Source organism: Acomys russatus, chromosome 25 (genome assembly GCF_903995435.1).
Source record: "Acomys russatus chromosome 25, mAcoRus1.1, whole genome shotgun sequence".
Lineage (NCBI taxonomy): Eukaryota > Metazoa > Chordata > Mammalia > Rodentia > Muridae > Acomys > Acomys russatus.
The window spans coordinates 27,436,625-27,448,070 of NC_067161.1; the positions used below are offsets into that span (position 1 = coordinate 27,436,625).

An 11,446-nucleotide genomic window follows, 5' to 3' on the forward strand; every position below is an offset into this window, starting at 1 on the left:
AGGAGGGAGAGAGGGAGGGAGAGAAGAGGAAGGAGGGAGGAAACTAGAAGGGAAGGGAGGATTAGGCAGAAATTTTTCTCAAATTAGTAAGGAAAAAATCGCCACACATTTCTGTTACCTGTCCTTGGTGGGACAAAATAAAATTATAGCAATAAATTACCACCCTATCAGGAAGACCCACATGAATCATTTGAGTCTGAAATCCACCCTGAGCTGCTACAGCAGATACATTTTAAATGTTCACACAAAGTTTCTTCTCATCCACATTGTAATCCATGGGACTTTGGTGTGACCATCTGCCTTGTTGCTGTGATGTCTAGAATGTGGTCTCTATAGCTGTGAAGGAGACTGTAGGAGTATATAGGATGCTTAAGGCTTAGTTCCTAGAAATAGCATACACCCCTCATATGCCCATTCTATTGCACATAGTCATGTGACCCAATGTAACTGCAAGGTGGGCTGGGAAACATAATCATCTTGCATGTCCAGAAAGAAGAAATATACTGGTCACTGTAATGTGATCTCTGTCACATCTTTATTTATTTACTCTTTTAGGTGCAGTGAACTTTATTGATCGTATTCAATAGAGTAGGGCTGCCTGGGCCCCTCCCATTGTTCTGGGGTCTAGGATCGAAACCATGAGGGGAGATGTTCAGTGTCAGGGGCTGAGTTGGAATAGAGAATCCCAGCAGCTGAGGGCCTCTCTCTTGCTCTCATGTCCTTGCTGGGGTTGGGTGGTCCAGGGCTTCTTACTCCTTGGAGGCCATGTAGGTCATGAGGTCTACCCCCCTGCTGGTGCAGCCAAATTCATTGTCATACCAGGAAATGAGCTTTACAAAGTTGGCATTGAGGGCAATGCTGGCTCCAGCATCAAAGGTGGAAGAGTGGGGGTCATTGTTAAAGTAGCAGGAGACAGCCTGGTCCTCAGTGTAGCCCATAATGTCCTTCAATGGGCCCTTAGATGCCTGCTTTACCACCTTTTTGATGTCGTCATACTTGGCGGGTTTCTCCAGTCAGTATGTCAGATCCACGACGGACACGTTGGGGGTAGGAACATGGAAGGCCATGCCAGTGAGCTTCCCGTTCAGCTCTGGCATGACAATGCCCACAGCCTTGGCAGCACCAGTGGGCACAGGGATGATATTCTGGGCAGTTCCACAGCCATCACGCCACATCTTTCCAGAGGGGCCATCCACAGTCTTCTGGGTAGCAGTGACGGCATGGACTGTGGCCATGAGTCCTTCCATGATCCCAAAGTTATCATGAATGACCTTGGCCAGGGGGCCTAAGCACTTGGTGGTTTAGGAAGCATTGCTGACAATTTTGAGTGAGTTGTCATACTTCTCCTGGTTCACAAACATGGGGGCATCGGCAGAAGGGGCGGAGATGATGACCCTTTTGGCCCCACACTTCAAGAGGGCCCCGGCCTTCTCCATGGTGGTGAAGACAGCAGTAGACTCCACAACATACTCTGCACCAGTATCACCCCATTGGATGTTAGCGGGATCTCGCTCCTGGAAGATGGTGATGGCCTTCCCATTGACGACAAGCTTCCCGTTCTCAGCCATGACCATGCCATTGAACTTGCCATGGGTAGAGTCATACAGGAAGAGATAGACCCTATAGTGGAGGTCAATGAAAGGGTCATCGATGGCAACAATCTCCATTTTGCCAGGTAAGAAGCAAACCCTGGGAACCAGGCACCCAATAAGGCCAAATCCGTTTACTCTGACCTTTGCCATGGTGTCAAAGGACGAGGCTGGCACCGCACAAGAAGATGCGGCTGTCTCTGTCACATCTTTTCTCTGTTACGCCTCATCTTTCTACTAGATAGCGATAAGCCTGGGTTTCTGAACCCAAATCTAGCATGGCAATCAATCTCTCCAGAATTGGCCTCACAGACCCACCCAAACTAATGGATCCTGAGAGTCTACAGGGCTGTGTGGGGTTAGGAATAAAATACAGAATGTGAGGCTGAGGTGGGTTCTAGGTAGGCAGCACCCCAGGATTAAGCAGAAGCCAGTCTACCAACGTAAAGTACTCAGATACAATGAGAGAAGTCAAATGTGGTTTCAGAGGATTTGTAGAGGTTAGGAGACTGCGTGGAAGAAATTCCTGCCCTCTTAAAACAAAGCCAGGGAAACCTTTGTAGAGAACCAGAATTCTCTGTATAGACATACTCTTAAGACCCTGAGACATACAAGGCAGGCATCAGCTAACTCTGTTTCACAGGTGAGATTCAGAGCACTAAGGTCATATGGCCAAGGTCTCACATATGTAACGTGAGGCTCATGAGTTGAATTGGTTATTTGTTTGCGCATCTGGTCAAGGTACCCTGGAACTATCCCCAAACCCTGAGGTGGGCTCTGAAACCTACCCAGCCATCTCCAGTTTGTCTTCCCTCAGCAAATACAAGACCTAAAACTAACTGAAGAAATTGGGATTTCTTCTGTTCAGGGACTACATTCACAGAGCCTATGACCTTGGGCAACCACTTTCTCTCCTAAGCCTCTCTCTCTCTCTCTCTCCCTCCCTCCCTCCCTTCCTCCCTCTGTCTCTCTCTGTCTCTCTGTCTCTCTCTCTCTCTGTCTCTCTCTCTCTCTCTCTCTCTCTCTCTCTCTCTCTCTCTCTCTCTCTCTCACTCTCTCTCTCTCTCTCTGTCTCTCTCTCTCTCCCTCCCTCCCTCTCTCTCTCTCCCTCTCTCTCTCTCTCCATAATTAGAAATGGTGTTTGTGCTTTACTATGCCTGGCTCCTAAGTGCTAGATAGAATATACTATCTCTGTATCCTCTCTGTTTCTCTGTTTTCCCACTTACTCTCTGTTAAGATTTCCCATGGTGTGTCATAATGGCTCATTCATGCATCCCTGTGCCCCAGTTGACTATGAATTTGGAAAAAGCAGAGACACTGCCTAACCACAACTCACAGATATCCCCCACAGCCTAGCACAGGGTCTACCAGATGGAAAGGACACAACAAATGCTTCTGAATCGATGAGTGAACAGGAGGTCATATTTAGCAGCATGAAAATACTCAGATCTCTCTTCTCATTCTCCATGAGTGCTGGTACCCCAAGAACCAAAAACCTCTGTAAACAGCATCCCCATGGTCTGTCTGTAGTTTACAGCAGTCAACATGCATACTGGAACACACAGTCAGGAGAAACGTAAGTAGAGCTTCATATTGTGCAGTAATTCTACGGCTAGACTTTATATCTAGACTACTTTTTAGGAAATGAGATTAATCCAATCATCTGAGTTATTTAATCCACCCAAAAGAAATCCTTAACCCTGCCTTGACAAGCCTTGCCTGGAACACTGACTAAAGTGGGGCAGAAGGAGGTGGCCCACTATTTGGAGGCAATGAATCCTTCAGAGTTTGATACAAAGGGAGTGTAGAGAGATGGCTCCGTAAGTAAAAGGTAATCTGAGTTCTATCCCCCAAACTCACAAAGCCTAGATGAGGTGGCTCACATATGTAATCACATCTCACTATAATGTGAAGTGATGGGAAGTGGATACAGCTGTATTGCCCAGAAGCCCCAGGGCCAGCTAACCAGGGCAGAAACCATGAGAGACTCTGCCTTGTCAAGGTGAAAAGTGAGAACTAATTCCTCAAAGTTGTACTCTGGAGTCCACATACACACCATGACACAAACATACCTGCACTTACACACAGACATAATCCCCAAACACCTGCAGATAGATAGATAGATAGATAGATAGATAGATAGATAGATAGACAGACAGACAGACAGATAACAGTCTTGTGTTAATGAAAATATACTTTTACATGCAGCCCAGCTCTGGACCCTCCTGGGACCCATAACCCCTAAGTTAGAAGCACCCTGGTAACTGCTTTGCAGCTGCTCAGATGCAAGAAACCCCACCCCCACCCAAGTGCCTGCTAAGTTAGTTAGCAATTCAGAATGACTTTTCAGAGAGCAATCCCTCAGTCTCCCATGATACTTGTCTGACAACCCCTTAATCTTGGCAGGAGCTGCATTAAACCAACCTGTCATCATCCTTCGCCGCACACAGTGGCAGCTCTCAGAAACACACACACACTTAAGGAGAAACCAGACTCCTCAACCTCAGAAAAGAAATTACAGTTCAGAGGCCTGTTGCTCCACAATCAACCCACAGGAGCTGACATGCAGGGCGTGCCAAGAGGCAACAGGCCAAATTCAGGCTTGAGGTGAGCCGCTTCTATCCTAGCTGTGGAAATTGCCCAAAGGAATGTTTAGACAGTTACTACACTGATGGTACCTGAGGAAGGGAGGAAGGGAAGAAGAGAAAGAAGGAGGGAAGGAGGGAGGGAAGGAGGGAGGGAAAGGGAGGGGAGTGGAAGGGAGGGAGGGGAGGGTAAGGGAAGGGAGGGGAGGGGAAGGGACGGGAGGCGAGGGGAACAATAATATGTAAAGGGGCCAACAGAACTTGAAAATACAATTCTTTGGGAGGAATTGAAACTACATTGAAATTTTGTGAAATCCTATTGCCAGGTGTGGTGGTGCACGTTTTTAATCCCAGCACTCAGGAGGCAGAGGCAGGTGGATCTTTCTGAGTTCAAAGCCAGCGTGGTCTACAAAGGGAGTCCAGGACAGCCAAAGCTATCCAGAGAAACCCTGTCTCTGAAAAACAAACGAACAAAACAAAAACAAAAAATAAAGTGAGACTATGTCTCCCAATTATTTTGAAAAGTCTAGGTAAAAAGACAGAGCTGGTTGATTGTGACCAAACCCTCCTTTGATGTTCATTCTTTTGTGCACTTCATAGTTTTCTTTGGCAGGTTTTTGTTCCTGTTAGGAAATCTCACATTGCAGACCTTTTACCACATGCTAAGCATTTTCAAAGTCATTTCTTCAAGGTCTTGGAACAACTCAATACACATATGAGAAAGTAATTCAACTCTGTTTGATAATTAGCAAACCTGGCCTCTATTCACTTGTCCATCTCCGGGAACAGTGACTGGCCCTACCCTTTGGCTCTGTATGTTCGGTCAGATGAATTACTTTAGTCATAAACAAATGAAGAGTTAGGAACATCTATCATTTCTATTTACACCCTGGTACCATGAGATGATATTCAGACAAGGCTTCTGCAAGATAAAAGATAGGTGGGGCAGAATCTACTTATCCCAGGGACCCCAGACAATAAACAGATGACCCAAGGCCCATAGGTAAGGCCAGACAAGATCAGCAGACCTACTTAGCCAATACCAAATGATTCTTGACATTGAACAATAAATCATATTGTATTGCTTATGACTATTATATCTTTATGTTGCTGTGACAAACATAATGACCAAAAGCAATTTGTGGAGACTAAGGGTTTATTTGGCTTACACTTCCAGGTCACAGATCACTGGGAAGTCAGGAAAGGAATTAAAGCAGGAACTTGAAGCAGCAATCGTGTAGGAACAATGCTTAGCTAGCATTCTTACACAGCCCAGAAGCATCTGCTCAGCAAAGAGTACTTCCTATAGTAGGCTGGACCTCCCATATCAATCATCAATCAAGACATTCTCCAAAAGACATGCCCACAGGCCAATCTGAACTATGTAATTCCACAATTAAGTCTCCCTTCTCAGGTAACTTTAGGCTATGTCAAGTTGACAGGTAAAGATAACCATTAATGGATTGTGAGAGTTTATGTGTTGCATTCTAGCCATAGGTAACTGCCACATCATATGACGCAGAATATTCTGAATAGTCTATAATATAGATACAGGGACCAAAGCCTCTATATCTATAAAAACAGGGGATCTTGGGAGATAGCTCAGTAAGTGAAGTGTTTGTCTCACAAACATTACGACTTGTGTTCTGGTTCTTAGAACTCACATAAACACTGGATGAAAAGTTGCACACCTGTAATCCCGGACCTAGGGAAATGGATGGAGACAGGATGATCCCTATCCTTGCTGTCCAACTGGTCTACCCAAATCAGTGGGAGACTGCCTTGAAATATTACATGGAGAGAAATTGAAAAAAAGAGCTCAACACTGACCTCTGACCAACTTTGGCCCTCACATATATTTGTATACAAGTGCATATCCACAAGGGGAGAAAAGATAGAAATAGAAATAATATAGACCATATGAATTACTGTGAACCACAGATGACAACAGGACTTAAAACACTTATCAAAGTGCTTTTGCACATGGTGAACTTTAGGAGGCATTTTGTGCCAACATAAGCTCTACTATTATTATTCCTGTGGCTGCTGATTTTTGTTGTTGTTATGATTCCATTTATTGCTCTAGTGTCTTATTCTTTCTACTCTATCTATGTGTGCTAGCGGCAGATGTGTCTAAGGAAAGAACCATATTCACATTTCTCTACTCCTGCTCTAAAATAAGAGGTCTGGGCCTCGTTCCAAACCTTCAGTATCAGGACATTATACCAAGTGTCACACTCTACTAATTCACTGCCACCTTCTTCATGGGGCCACCCTAAAGACCCAAGGAGATAAGAATTCTCCATCCTTAAAAGACCGTCACAGAGTAAATGGCAGAGGTAATCCATGTCATTGTTATCACTACTTGACTAGTGATACACTAAAAGTGACTCTCACACGATGTGAAGCTCTTTAATCTCTTCAAGTGGTTTACATGGCCACTCTCCTGTGTGGTTTCCATAAACAATTCTTCACCTCTTGGCTTAAGACACAAGCTCTGACAGAAGGGTAATTTTCCATAAGTGACATCCCAGGAACTTGTATATGCGCTTGTATACAAATATATGTAAGGGCCAAAGTTGGTCAGAGGTCAGTGTTGAGCTCTTTTTTCAATTTCGCTCCGTGTAATATTTCAAGGCAGAGTCTCCCACTGATTTGGCTAGAGCACTTGGGCATCAAGGACAGGGATCATCCTGTCTCCACCCATTTCCCTAGTTCCAGGATTACAGGTGTGCAACTTTTCATCCAGTGTTTTATTTCAGACACCCTCGTGTTCTTCTCTTCCTACCAATCTGCCAGCTCTAGCTATAGCTGTCTAGGAAAGAATTGACACATGGGGAATGTAGTCATCTGGTACATCAAAACCTAGATGTCAAGGTGAGAATGAATACCTACACAGTGACCCACATCAGAGGTTCCTACAGGCTTCCCCTACCACCTCCTTCCCTGTGACTCATGTGATCTACTATGTCTTTGCAGCATGCCATAAGCTATGCAAGAGGGTAAGACATGGGAGATCTGTCTGGTGAAGCATTAGCACACAAACCCTTGACAAGAGAGTCTCAATCTTGTTCTGCCCCCTAGGAGCTTGGGCAAGCACTTAATCTAGACTAAACAATCTGGACAGTACTCACATTTTGGCCGAGCATTGTATCATGGGAAGATGGCCTGTTAACTGAAGAATGTTTGGTAGGGGTCCTGGCCTCTACCTTCATGTCAGCAGCACTTCTGACTTTGTCCATCATCCCTTGGGAAGGAGTAGGCAATGCGTCTCCCAGTTAAAAACCATTGACTTTACAACCCCTCCAGGCATCGATGCCCTCAGCTATGGAGACAATGATACAGAACCCTGCCCTATCATGCTCCAAGGACCGAAAACAATGATCATGTGCTGGGATGACATAGGATCTGTTACACACACAATAAATGTTATCTGGTGCTAGCAGATGCCCGTTGAGGAATGTAGCTCTTTCAAGAACTCATGAGCTTTGCAAATTTCAAGGTGAAAAGTATTCAGCCCAGCAAAGACGTATCAGAGATCAATTCCTATACTCATTTTGCAGGGTGCGCTGGCAATTAAATGGTGAATAAAATTCGGGCCCACTTTAAGAAAGCACCCTCTCTACTGAGACGCTTGCAGCTTTTCCTGAAGCACAGGCTAGCTTTCCCACTTTTTCACTTACAGTAACAACTTATGAAAGTCTGTTTTACTTTGTTTAGCCATTGTTGCTTCATCACTTGAAGGAAAGTAATAAAAAAGAATTTTAAATCCCTAAGAGGGGTTGAGTTATAGTGTTCACGTGCCTGGAAGCTTCCTAGCTTTGCAAGCCCTTGGGTTTGGCCCAAGCACAAGGAAGAAAGAAAAAAAGACCCTAAGAGACTCAGTTCTTAAGCAATGAATATCCTGTCTTCCAATAGCACCCAGGCCTCCCATTTGCCTGTCTGATTCCTCTCCTCGCCAGACTGCCTGCAGCACAGAGAATAAGTCCTTAGCACGCCCCAAGGAGAAGAAATTCTTCCTCCCATTGATCTTCAACAACCATCATGGAGGAGGTGGCTAAGGATCTAAGCCCTAGGGTCCTAAGGACTTGGGCTCTTGGCCCTGCAACATCACCTCGCTTCTAATTCATCAGTTCATTTGCCTTTATGATGTGGATAACAATGGTGCCTTTCATAGCGTTCACATAAGGATGAAATGAGACCACTCATGTAAGCTCAGCACAGAAGCAGCACTCAGTGCTCTGTCACCATAGCGATGGAGGTGTTTGGAAGGGCAAGGCAGATGCTGACCGGGAAGATGGGAAGGCAAATGTAGATACAGCTCTCAGCAACCTGAGCCAATGGTCTCCGGAGATCTGGTGAGAGAGCCCAGAATGCCATCCACCTCCAGAACACTGTGAGGCATGAAGCGGAAAGCCTGCTCCCCAGGCCAGCTCCTGCTTAGCTCCACTGGACCCGCTTTTCCCAGGCTCTGGCCAAAGACTCAAACATGCACGTGTATATTTATATGGACAAGAAAAAGAGGGGGAAAAAAACCCACGTTACTTCTAGTCAGAGAAATTTCCTGCCTCCACCGCCCAGCTGGATAGCAGGAGTTGTAACGGAAAACAGCCGCACAATTAGCTGGAGTTCTGTAGCTGTCTGCAGCAGACTGCTTACACCGATGTCTCGATAGGTGGTCCCCCAGTTCATCAGTTCATAAATAAGTAATTTGAAATGTGTTCCTGGGGGAAATTTTCCTCCTGCTCTCCCCCAACAGACTGTACTCATCAGTTTTCCCATTCTCCAGGTAGCTGCTGTCCTCATTTATAATGGCCAGAGGAACTGCACTGTTCTAATTCCTGCTTCATTACATTGTCTAATGCGAGTTTCGCCAGCCTCACACTCCACATTTCTTTATATTGATAAGAAAAAGAAAAGCCTTGCATATATTATTTATTAGCGCTTTGGAACTAGCTTTGCTACAAGTTTAGATGGAATATTTTTACATACAAAGCAGGACAGACGAGTTGAAGTCTGGACAGGGGTTTGGAAATGGAGTTACCAGATCCCAGGGAATGCATTCACAAACACTGGACAGGTGCGTGCGCGCAGCACCCAAACCGTGCACAGCTCAACCCTCAGCAGACTACTTGCCCTCTTTTCCCCTCCATTCTTGCTCCTCACCATATGTTTTGCCCAGGAAAATGTTTGGGGCACATTTTGATGCATTTATCCCAAGCCTAGATTTTTTTTTCCCCACTCGAGAAAATGAACAACCAGCTCGAAAGCACCTGGTGATTTCAGAATAGCAGGGTCCCCCACTGGCGAAGCTAATGGAGTCACTAATTTGCCTGGCCAATAAAACCAATGACTTCTATACTAAAAGCCTTTGAGTGAAGCCTCCGGGGCTTGCTCTGGGGTAATGGAAGGGGGGTAGTTTCCTCTTAGCCAATAACCTAATTATTTTTTAAAGCACTAACTGTACCTTTCATTATAATAATGCACATAATTGATTTTGCTGATGATGTCTTTCATAAAAATCTATCAGTCACCATGAACTATATTTACTCCTTTTCGTTGTTTTTATGATTATTTAGCTTTGGAGGCCCATAATAGGTAATTAATAAAATATGTTAATCTGAGAGCCATTTGCCTCATGAGCTCTCTAGGAATTCTTTTTCATTCTATTCTAGAAAGCTTTTGTGGAAGGAAACACTTTCCAAGCAAAATCTTGGCACAAATCGAAAGTTACATTAGGGTTCATTTGTTTATTTTCTTTGCCTATAAACAAGCCTGAGACATTCATCAAAAGAATTCAAAAAGTGAGCATCATGTTGAACTCATTTTTCAGGTCTGGCAAGAAGTGACACCTTTATCCCCAAAGACATCCTTCTAACTAGGTCATTGATGTCAATGACCAGCCAGTCGTCAGAGGATTCTATAAAGAAAGGATCACAGAAAATGGGTGTAGGTGTGAATCGCAAAGAGAAAAGAAAAAGGAAAAAGGAAACACACATATCTGAATATTCAAGTTAACATCCTCAAGTAAAAGAAAAGATGCAACATCTCTCTTTCTGGGTCTGGGTTACCTTACTCAATGTAACTGCTTCCAGCTCCCTCCACTTCCCGGCAAATTTTATAATTTTGTTTTTTGTAGTAACTGAATAATATTCCATTGTGCAAATATACAACGTTCTTACTATCCATTCATCTGTTGATAGAACATCCTGGCTACTGTGAACAGGAAGACAAAAGCATGGAGGAGTAAATATCTCTGTAACAAGATGTACTTTCGTTGGGGTTTATACCCACAAGTAGTAGAGCTAGGTCCCGTAGTTGATCTATGTCTAGCTTTTTGAAGAATAGCCACACTGAGTTCCGTAGTGGTTGCGCCAGTTTGCATTCTCACCAGCAGTTAATAAGTGTGTCCCTTTGCCACATCCATACCATCATTTGTCAATAAGCAAAGAATAAGTGACTTCGGGATGTCCAGCCCTAAATTTAACATCTATACCACATCCCTTCCCCCCAGGGCACAAGAATCAATGTGAAAGAGGGGGCAGGAAGACTGTAAGAGCCAGAGGCGATGGGTGACTACAAGGAAACACTATTTTACTGGACACAACAAGCGCACAGACAAACTCAGAGCAGTTATGACAGTGTGTACAAGATCTGCACAAGCCCAAGCCAGACAAAAGCCCAACATAGATGGGGAAGGTATGTACAAAGCCCACCCCTATTGGTATAGCTTCTGGGAAAGGGGGAGCTAATTTTTATTATGGCTCCTGGTAGGTCAGAATAACTCCAGCAGATGGCCACACATCCAGAGGCATACACCGCATTAGCTGGATTCAGTGTGTTTTTACAAAATGAATTAGGACATAAGTTGGGCAGAAGTAGAATTGAAAGTGGATCTGGGAATAAATGGGGAGGGGATGAATATGATCAAAATACAATGTACAGAATTCTCAAAGAATTAGTAAAAATACTTTTTCTAAAATGAAAGGGGTAACAGAAAATGAAAGAAAGAAAGAAAGAAAACAAATCAGGTTTACATTAGCAGTGACTTCCAGACCAGAACCCACAATATGATAAACTAAGGCTTGAAACTCTAGACATGATCTCTCCAATACAAAAATAAATCATCCCTACCTGTTAATCGGGTAGAAAACCCAGCTTTTGCCTTAGATGCTGGTCAGACAAGGATATGGAGGTATACAGAAAAGGCAAGTGCTCATGGCTGAGGCACAGCATAGATGATCATTGGCACCTAGGACATGGTGGCATTAA

At 44.3% G+C, this 11,446-nt stretch overlaps 1 pseudogene; it reads right to left on the reverse strand.

The window, feature by feature from the left end:
* Positions 1-749: 749 nt before the first annotated feature.
* LOC127208131 (glyceraldehyde-3-phosphate dehydrogenase-like) lies at positions 750-1,742 on the reverse strand (annotated as a pseudogene).
* Between the last annotated feature and the right edge of the window lie 9,704 nt (positions 1,743-11,446).